At 44.2% G+C, this 11,138-nt stretch overlaps 1 long non-coding RNA gene across 1 annotated transcript; it reads left to right on the top strand.

Moving 5' to 3' along the window:
* The first annotated feature begins 3,519 nt into the window (after positions 1 to 3,519).
* LOC144892800 (uncharacterized) lies at positions 3,520 to 7,999 on the top strand. The gene is made up of 2 exons (XR_013623950.1): positions 3,520 to 3,660; positions 7,665 to 7,999. It is a non-coding gene; the product is annotated as an uncharacterized LOC144892800 (long non-coding RNA).
* The last annotated feature ends 3,139 nt before the right edge of the window (positions 8,000 to 11,138 follow it).

Genomic DNA, 11,138 nt, shown 5'->3' with positions numbered 1-11,138 from the left:
GAAGGATTCTGTTGGCTGTCGGTTCTAATAGTCGAATTGAAGTCGAATTTCACCCCAAATCCACTTTTTTGAAATACCAACTTCTTTCCTGGAAGTTCTTGGTGTCCTTTCGTTTTATACCTATCCTGCCTCCCCCCAATCCCTCTCCCTCCCACACATCTCCCGATGTCCCTGCTCTCAAATGTTGTGTTTGTGTGCCTCCTCCCCTTCTCTCCCCATCTTGTCGACCACTCCCCTTTTTATATACTTTGTTTGCTTGTTTGTTTGTTTGATAAATGTTAGCTCTTTCACGAGCCTCGACTCTGTATACAAAAACAAACAAAAAAAAAAATGGAATTTAATGTCGAGTATGTTCGTTAACCCATTGATGATGAGTGCTCGTCATTTGTTTCCGTATATTTTCCATTATAATTATTGTGTTATCGTGTTATTCCGTCATTTTAAAATTATTGTCACCATGGTTACCAGTCATTTCAGAGCCGGTCTATCCCTCTGCCGATGTAATGAATGTCTTCAGGACTGTCTATATATTATGTACGCATTTCTGCTAAATTTTACGAATCATGAGCTTTGGCAGGGCTGGGAGGATTGTACGTTCGTTATTATTATTGCCAAATGATGTTACTCTTATTATTGTTGTTAATATTATTAGTATTAATTATTATATACTTTGTTACAATGTTATGATTCTTTTTGTTGTTTATTTTGAATGACATGCCATGGAAGGACCTATTAAGCTGCTCTCTATACACCTGAACATGATGTGTGTTAAAAACATTGAAAGCCTAATCAACTCAGGAGGTCATAACGATCATTCTGTTGTATCACATTCCACATCAGAACGCTCAAGTAAAACTCCACAAAAAACATGGCACACACACACACAAAGGTGGATATATCGAGACCTGGCAGGAATCCGTTCAACCTCTGAAACCCGCATGTGGAGATAACAACCAACGTCACACACATTGACACACACACACACAAACAGGACCATTCGGTTCAGAAAACTCAGCTCCAGCGAGGTGGGAACAAGCAGCTAGCTGTGCATGTCACCATCCACTTGGAAGCTTCGATTCTCAAACCACACTTCTAAACACGTTAAAACGTACACGTAAATCTTCCCACTCGTTTAAAGCTCACCTGTTGAAGTACTTGCAGGTAACCGAGGTTGAAGTAGAGTGTGAAACAGAAAAGCAAGGCAACGAGGAAGAAACACGTCCTCACCATCTTGAAGCAATGTTTCAAATGCGATAAATAACTGTCGCTCTGTGACGTCACACACTCATGCAGTCACGCCCATTGGTGACTTCATAATTAAGGGTTCTGATGGCTGTCGCTTCTAATAGTCGAATTGAAATGGAATTTAATTTCGAGTATGTTCGTTAACCCATTGATGATGAGCCCTCGTCATTTGTTTCCATATATTTACGCCCGCCAGGAAGTAATGCATCCGATCGTGTCCGTCCGTGTGTGTGTGTGCGTGTCTGTGTTTGTGTGTTTGTGAACAAGATATCTGGAAAAGTTCTGAACGGATTTGGATGAAAGTTGGTGGGATGATTTCCCTTGGGATAAGGAAGAATTGATTAGTTTTTGGTGAAGCTCAGGATGTTATTCCGGATCCAGGAATTTTCTTTGGGAATTTTTTTTTCTGTTTTCCTTTAAAAACCATTTTCTCTGCAATAATTGGAGCGATTGAGAGCAAATTTTCACCATAGGAGGGACTCGGTCTGTACAATATTTTTATGGTAATTATGACGTCACAGGCCATGTGGTTCGGCCGCCATATTGTTTTGAGTGAAAAACACTAAAATCCAATTTTCTCCAAAACGCCTGAACAGATCGAGGCCAAACTTTGCAGGCAGAATCGCATACCCATGACGAAAAAAAAAGTCAACGAGCATGACGTCATGCATCACATGGTTTCAGAGTTATATAACGTTTTTAAGCACAAACATTTAAAACCTAGCTCCTCCCTCATTTGTGATCCAATCGAGGGGAAACTTCACAGATCTGTTCAGCATATCAGTCTACTAAAATGTCCTTTTGGAATTTGCGATAGGTCACGTGGTTTGGCAGACATCGTTAATTAAACGCAAATAATAAAAACATTTATATCTCTTGAACCGTGAAACGGTTCATTGATTGCATTGCAAACGATCATTGATCGCTGTGAAACTTCATACTGTAGTAGAAGTCATGAAGAGTAACAAGTGTGCAAAATTTGAAGATCATTGGATGTATGGTCTGGAAGCTAGAAGTTGTTATTGTGTGAAGAAGAAGAGTCTTCGACTGTGGCGGATTAATTATTTATCACATGTACAGACTTGCAGGCATCGTTTGACACAATCTCCCGGGATAATTTGAACCTCAAATAAAATTATAATTCCAGATTTGTCAATGGCTGAGGTATATTAACAAACGAATAAAACAGATTTGGCAAAATTCGAACTTTTTTTTAAAAGATCGTATATTCACCCAGGGTTGTGAGAGGCTGAAGAAGAAGAAACCTCGCATGGGCTTCCCAGACCAAATAAATAATTCTCGTTCTGGCTCTGCGATTTTCAGGTTTATTACTCCCGCAAGGGAGTCCGTGTGTGTGTTCGTATGTTCATGTGTTCGTGTGTTTGTGAACAAGATATCTGGAAAAGTTCTGAACGGATTTGGATGAAAGTTGGTGAGATGATTGCCCTTGGGATAAGGAAGAATTGATCATTAGTTTTTGGTGAAGCTCAGGATATTATTCCGGATCAAGGAATTTTTTTGGGAAAGATTTTTCTGTTTTACTGCATTAAATCTTTTATTCTTATTCTTAAATGATGTTTTTCTCCTCCAATTCCGAGATATATCAAAATAAATTCTCTGACAGTTAGGGCCTACTTTCTTTTTCATTTATTGTTTTGGGGAGAAGGGATGTTAAACAAAACGTATTATTCCAACTAAACCCACAGCGGGAGTATGCGCTCTACTTAGTGGCGTTCTAGTTCCCATTATAATTATTGTGGTATCCTGTTATTCCGTCATTTTTCAAATATTGTCACCATGGTTACCAGTCATTTCAGAGCCGGTCAATCCCTTGGCCTATGTAATTAACATCTTCAGAACTGTCTATATTTTTGCGGCCCTGGGTTTCGTGGCTACTAACAGTTACTGTTTCTCAGCTGTCCCATTGCAATTCCTGCAATTTGGCATGAATGCAGACGTTTCTTATCACCTCAAACATGTTTTTAATAAAGCTTGCTCATGTTCAGCTTCTAAATCATTTGGTGAATGATGGCTGTTTGCTTTGACCTTCTGATGGGAAGAGATGGTAAAGCTACTGTGATCTCAATGCAAATTTGATGGATTGTGCTCCCAAACCAACAGAAATCTCTTCCATTGAACTTCAAGTGTTGACCACAGCAGAGGAACGAAATCTGCACAATTCATTTGTGGGTTTTGCAGTAGCTTAATAGGATTTGTGTTTACCCAATAACCATTGGAGCACATGACATTGTATGCGTGCGTTCCCACAGTCCGGGCTTTTTGCGCTTTGTGAATGTGCTTTGCAAGATGGCCCCGCACGAACGCGAGGCCTTGCTGCAGTTCACTACAAGTTGTTCATCGCTACCTCCTGGTGGCATGTCGAACCTACATCCCCGTCTCACGATTGTCAGAAAGGTGAGTGAAGTGCAAAGTGCAGAGTATTCCAATTAGAACCCCTCCTATCGTGCGTGGCAATGACATGTGCTTGTCTGTGTTGTTATTGCATAGTCTTATTAAAAGTTTTTTACTGCGTAGCCCATCGGGCAAAGCCATCTATAACAGTGTTTGTCTGTCCGTATGTATGTATGTATGTATGTATGAATGTATGCCCCCTCAAACGTACACCAATCAGAGTTGAGGATCTGGTCACGTGACAGGGGTGATGTGATGTCATTTCGGCAGTGCGACGGCTGACTCCACACACCGCCATTTTGATTCCTATGCCGTTTGATTCCTATGGTGCATCCTGATTCAGAAAGTGGATGGGAGGGTTGTCCAGTCGGTCTTTTCGGAGAGACATCGTAAGAGTGTGAGATTTGTCAGGATTCAAAGACATGTTCCACTTGTTTGCCCAGTCTGATTTTGTCTAGGTCTGCAGAGAGTGAGGAGGCTGCAGACTGCCGATCTGAGGGATGAGGAATGGAGCGGCAGAGAGTGGAGTCATCAGCAAAGAGATAGAGAGGATTTCCAAGAGAGTCGGAGAGATCATTGATGAAGACCAGAAAAAGCACAGGGCCCAGAACACTGCCTTGGGGAACTCCAGCCTGAACAGGAAGAGGAGATGAGAGAAACCCATTCAGGGCCATGCGTTGACTACGACTAGAGAGGAAGTCCGCCAGCCATGCGTGGAGATTTCCACAGATACCAAAGGAGGAGAGTTTGGTGAGCAGAGCGGGGTGTCAGACCGTATCGAAGGCACATGATATGTCGAAGGAGACAGCTCTAATTTCCTGTTTGGCATTGAGGACCTCCATCCATTGTTGAGACAGCAGAAGCAGCATGTCCAGAGTAGAGTGACCTGGTCAGAAACCAAATTGATGATCAGAGATCAAGCCAATGGAGAAGAGGAAAGATTTCATATATGAAGCAATGATGGATTCCATGACTTTGCTGATAATTTGGGAGAAGGCTGATTGGTCTGTTGTTGCTAGGATCTGTTTTTGCACCTTTTTTCTGTAAAGCGGAAGAACAGGATTTTAGGACCCGTGGGCTGATGCCGTCAGGTCCAGTTGCAGAATCAGAGTCGAGGGTTGACAGAAACTTTTGCACCTTGTCAGGAGGAAAGGACACAGAGTCCAGGAGCAGCTGGGTACGACTGGGTACGGTGGGTACAGAGGGATGGGTTTGGGACACAAGATTTAGAGGCAAACACAGAGTTGAGGCATTCAGCTTTCACGTTTCACGTGCCATTTTTCACGTTTTTCACCCTCTCATCAACTGGCAGAATACTCAGGTCCTGTGGAAACAATGATGTTAAGGATAAATGAATTATGGATAAAACCACAGAATGGTAAATAATTTGGTATAATTTTAATAATAAAGGCACTGTAATTATTTATTTATGACTAAGGCTAATATAGTTAAAGATATGGTACTTTGAAATAAAGTTTTTTTTGAAGATAGTCAATGAATGACCTTCAAAAATTAATGGTCTTCAAGAACTTTAAAAGGATGATTGCTCCGAAAAGTCTAGCAGAAGACAATGGGAAACAGATGTGCCTCATTAAAAGATTTGATATGTGGACCTACTCGGCGGGAAGTCCACCCATCGCAGCATTCACTCGACCAATCACATTGTATCCCTCAATCTTTGCTCCCTCCCACCCCAATATTTCATTCGACCAATCCCCACTTCCCTCATCCCTCCCACCTACACTTTGCTTAACCAATCCTACTGCTCTCCTCCCCTTTTCTTCATGCGACCAATCCCATCTTCGCTCCTCCCTCTCCACTTTCTCCTCCCAGTTTCAGCAAGTATAAAAGTTATGACTAACTTCAAATGTTAGGATTTTCACTTGGGCTGTCGATACTGTATGTTGATGTAATTAGGATTTCACTTATTTTTTATGTTGATGTAATTATGATTTCACTTATTTTGTATGTTGATATTGTACTTAGGATTGCACTTGGTTTGTAAATACAGTATGTTGTTCTGTGCACGAGCCACAAGCTTGCTGGCAGATCTTTTCTTTTTAAAATGAACAATGTAAAATGTTCAATTGTTTTGACGGTTCTTGTAAGGTTCTAGCATGACTAATTGAGTCAAGACATGGATAGAAACAATCACAAGCTTTCACCTCATTCTATCCAGCGGTTTAGGAATGCATAAACGTCAAATAAAGAAACGTGCAATGAAACAGACACTTCTCACATTATAGTAGAATGACAAGTAAAGAGTGCGGTACAGGATTATGTGTACATGTAAAGTTGTATTTACTCCTGTTCACAAGTTCCTTCAGCATTAAAAATGTATTTCTCCAACGAATAGGAATATGCATGGAGTATAAATGTATTGTTATGTTTATGGAGGTAGGTAAGGTAGGTTTGAGTTAGGAATAGCATGGACCGTGTGATGTGTAGGAGCATTTCGTCGGGAAATAGGTCGGGAAAATGTCGCTTAAAGTTCTCACATTATAGAAGAATCGTTGCACATATGTACATGTCAAAGTAAAAGTTTGTTTTTGTCTTTAACCACTTCATGTGCTAATCATAACAGAGACGGAGAACTTCAGTTGTTTCATATTTTTTGATAAAACGTTTGTTAATATTTCTTCACATACACTGTATGACATTACGTGCTTTATAACAATTTATAAGACTTTTTTCAAGTTACAGTTATAATTTAAAACAAATCTTGTGTGGAACAAGTCTCTTTTGGTTTGGTTGGAACAAGAGACAACCTGTCATCAAACTTTTCGGGGGTTCCCTTGAGCGGTCTTTTAAACCATGTTCGTACCAATATTTCCACTCATTACCACGAAAAATACTGTCCTGTCCACAGCTGGGTTACCACCAAGCCTTGGATGGATGAGCCGAACCAGCTTTAACTCCCGAGGTGATTTACAATTTTGGCGGTTATTGACCCGCGGGACTGAAGAACCACGAAGCGTTTATTCTCGTGAACGCATGGGTTTATTTTGAAACCCAATCAAGAATAATACAACAAAAAATGTAACAATAATTATTTTCAATAAAATAAGGCACGGAATGAAAATAAAGAAAATAAATGCCGAGGTAAAAATGATAAGGTGAGGATCCTATACACAGACACAAAAACACACACAGGGTAAGGTAAGAAAGTAAAGTTCACACTCCGGCACTCAACTGGCCCAAAATGGATCCCATGCTAAGTCGGCAGTTGTTGGAGCCCGAAGCCACACAGGTGGGAAGCCCAGAAAGGTGGCGGCAAAACCAAAAGCCGATGGCACCCGGGATCGAGGCGATCAGGGAGCACAGCCCTCGTTCTTTTCTCCTCTGTCCACCACTTCACACTCGTTCACGAGAGATATTTTTTAAAAATCTTGTTCTTTGCGAAAGGAAGCACGACCACATCCTGCAGCATACCAGCACACCCGAGACAACGGGCCTCCTCACAGTCACACTGCCAAAGCCAGAATCTCGAAGCTTCTTCTTCACACTTCGCCCACCTCATCGGGCCACATCACTCTGGAGGGGTGGGGGGACGTGGCCTGCCGACCCTGTCCAAGCCTTCCCCCCCACCCACCCGCCCATAAAACCATTGTAGCTCCGCCTCTTCTAGGCAGGTCTTTTTGCTATCGTGTCCATTGGAGCATGAATAGCTTGCCCGGCTGATGTTATAAGTGTTAGGGATAGCCACAGAGGGTATTGCGAACAGGGGAAAGTATCCTTAACCCCGACTACGAATTAACACGGCATTAGCCCCGTGCTCATATTCTGGGTCGCTGTCTTCTTTGGCTGTTGTTTCCTCCATGCGATGCAATTCTTTCAAAATGGTTCACGTGGACTGTGAAGGACGAAGGACGGGAACAGTGGTGAGTTTGAGGTGAAGGTGGGAGTGCATCAGGGGTCGGTACTAAGTCCACTACTATTTATATCTGTGATGGAGGTGCTGGCTCGGAACGTAAAGGAGGGTTTACTGTGGGAATTGTTGTATGCAGATGATCTGGTGTTGATTGCAGAAAGTATGGATGGACTGAAGCAGAAGATGAACAAGTGGAAGGAATGTATGGAGACAAAAGGTCTGAAGGTGAATGTTAGAAAGTCTCTGATGTTATGCGTACGATATACGTGAACGTTTCCTGCTTTGCTTATGAATGTTTTCTTGCAATATGTTGATGCCATGTTGGTGTAGTGCGAGCCTGTAATTCTTACTTTTTTCTCTTAATTTGCACCGGAAAGGGAGGAGACTTCCGGCTTCTTGCTGATGGCTCATGTGAGCGAGTTGATTGCCGCCATCTTTGCCTTGTTTTATTAAATGTTGTGCTGAAAGGGAGTTTAGTGTCTCGTCCTGTCCGAACCGTTTGATCACGGCCCTTTTCCTGGATCCACTGTTCTCTAGTATCCTCCGTACTAGCTAGCCTTTACCGTAGGATTTCAGACCCTACTTTTCATGGTCCTTTGAGCCGGATAACGAACAGCTGGACAAGGAAATCATGGACGAGAATGTCGCCGCTACCCTGACTGCGGAGTGTACTCAAACAGCAGACAATACCAGCGACATTATCCCGGTTAGTCCTTTAACGACTCATGGAACGAATCCATTTGTCTCTGTTTCGTTGGCCGCCGTCAGCCCCGCGCCTGTATCAGCCACCGAATTACCGGATCCGGCCATCATCAGCATTGGCAATGAATTAACGGCGTCTTCCCGACCGGAAAAGAATATACGTATCCCTGAACGTTTGAAAGACTATGTTCTTAACTACGTACCTTCAAACACGAGTGGTTCTTCCCTTAATCAGGAGTGTGGGCCGAGTTCTTCTTCCCGACGAATTTCGTCAGGAAGCCACCGACCAAAGACTGCCTCACCATGCAGTGCACATAGCTCACGACGCAGCTATTGTTCCAGCTACAGCCGTACATCCATTACATCCCAACTCAGTGGTGTACAATCAGCTATTCTAATGGAAAAACGAAAACAGTATGAACTGGAGGAACTGACATGTCAAGTTGGGGAGGATGAGAGAGCTGAGAAACGTGGACAGCAGCTGCAGGATGAAGTCCTTCAGGCTCAGGAGATGGAGCGCCAGGCTCAGGAGATGGAGTGCCAGGCTCAGGATATGGAGCGCCAGGCTCAGGAGATGGAGCGCCAGGCTCTGAGGGAACGCGAGACCTTGTCCGTCCAGCTAACAAGACAGAGACATCTGAGGAAGGCCGAATAGGAACTGGAGGAAGCACGGTTGATAGTGTCGTTCTTAAATGCAGGAGATGAAGCGCCCACCTCTCCAACCGGGCGTCCAACCGTTACCGCCCAGCATACGATTCTGCACGGTGGTGGAGCGTCATGTTCTCCCTCAGTTCAACCAAACAAACAATTGCCAACGCAGCTGCCGCTACTGCGGCCAGAGCCGGAAATTGCCATCACTGCCGACCTGCAATCCACATCTACTCCTCGATTAATCATCAATGACAATCCATCACCGAAAGAGAAGGTGAAGCAAACTCATCCAACTGCATATTCATCCGCAACCACAGCTCCATTCCAAGCTTCAAATTTTCATCCTAACATGTTACCATGTCATCATGCACCCTATCTACCACCCTCGACTTTACCACATGGGCATCCAGTTCACCCATCTGAGACGCCTGCAACACCCAACCTCATGGACCTACTAATAGCTTCATCCTATAATAATAATAATAATAATGCATTTATTTTATATAGCGCTTTTCAGGAAGCCCAAAGACGCTTTGACAGAGTGCAAAACATAATGCATAGCAAAACATAAAAACAATTGCAAAAAAAGAAGAATCAATAGGGAAATATTCAAAGCACAAAGGAGGGAGAAGGAGAGGAGATAGTCAGGGGTTAGATGCTGTGGGTTAAATGTTGAATGCAGTGTTGAACAGGTGGGTCTTGAGTGATGTTTTGAATGTGGTGAGTGAGGAGGAGTCTCTGATGGTGTGAGGTAGCGAGTTCCAGAGGGTGGGAGCAGCGATGGAGAAGGCCCTGTCCCCCCAGGATCTAAATTTGGTCCGGATTGGGGGGGGGGGGGGGGGGGTCAGGAGGTTGGTACCAGCAGAGCGGAGGTTGCGGGTGGGAGTGTGTCTGGAGAGGAGGTCAGCCAGGTAGGATGGGGCCAGGTTATGGAGGGCTTTGTAGGTCAAGAGGAGGATTTTGTACTGGATTCTCTGGGAGATGGGGAGCCAGTGAAGCTTGTAAAGGACGGGGGTGATGTGGTCACGGGTCCGGGAATGGGTGAGTAGACGGGCAGCGGAGTTCTGAATGTATTGGAGTTTATTGGTGATTGTTGAGGGTGAACCATAAAGGAGGCTATTGCAGTAGTCCAGACGGGAAGTGATGAAGGCGTGGATGAGGGTTTCTGCAGCCACGGAGGAGAGGGATGGACGGAGACGGGCGATGTTTTTCAGGTGAAAGAAGGCTGTCTTTGTGATCTGTTTAGTGTATTTGTCGAAGGAGAGGGTTTGGTCAAAGATGATGCCAAGATTCCGGATGTGAGGGGAGGTGGATACTGGGAAACCGTCGATGTTGAGGGCAAAGTTATGGGTGGACTACTTGGTGAGCGTTTTTGGGCCAATGATGATTATTTCAGATTTATCACAGTTAAGTTTGAGGAAGTTGATTTGAAGCCAGGATTTTATTTCAGTGATGCAGTTTGTCAGGATAGAGTGGGTGGCGGTGGAGATGGACTTGGTGGAGATGAAAAGCTGGATGTCATCGGCGAAGCAGTGGAATTGGAGACCATGATGGCGGATTAAGTGACCGAGGGGGGACAGGTAAAGGATGAAGAGGAGGGGGCCAAGAACTGAACCTTGGGGGAGACCTTGGGGGAGGGGAGCAGTTGGGGATTTGCAGTTATTGATGGAGATGAATTGACGTCTGTCAGAGAGGTATGATTTAATCCAAGAGAGGGCAGTGCCGGTAATGTTAAAGGTGGTTTCAAGTCGGGTGAGGAGGATGGTGTGATCGATGGTGTCAAAGGCTGCGCTGAGGTCGAGGAGGATGAGAATGTTGAGGTTGCCAGCGTCAGAGGAGAGGAGAAGGTCGTTGGTGATTTTGAGGAGAGCAGTTTCAGTACTGTGGTTGGAGCGGAATCCGGATTGGAATGTTTCATACAGGTTATTGGCAGAGAGGTGATGTTTGAGTTGAGTGGCTACAGCGCGTTCCAAAACCTTTGACAGAAAGGGTAGGTTGGAGATGGGTCTGAAGTTATTTAGGGTGTCAGGGTTTAGTCCAGGTTTTTTCAGAATGGGGGTAACAGCAGCAATTTTGAGGGATGGTGGGACGATGCCTGTAGACAGGGAGGAGTTTATTGTTGCAATGATAAGTGGAGAGCGAGCAGGAAGGGAGGCCTTGACAAAGCTGGAGGGGATGGGGTCAAGAGTGCAGGTGGCAGTTTTCATTCCGATGAGGAGTTCAGAGAGGTCAGTAGGGGAGACTGGGGAGAATTGAG

The sequence above is a fragment of the Myxine glutinosa genome, chromosome 7 (genome assembly GCF_964187855.1).
Source record: "Myxine glutinosa chromosome 7, kmMyxGlut1.1, whole genome shotgun sequence".
Lineage (NCBI taxonomy): Eukaryota > Metazoa > Chordata > Myxini > Myxiniformes > Myxinidae > Myxine > Myxine glutinosa.
The sequence above is the reverse complement of the archived record's forward strand: the minus strand, read 5'-3'. Positions and strand labels throughout refer to the sequence as shown.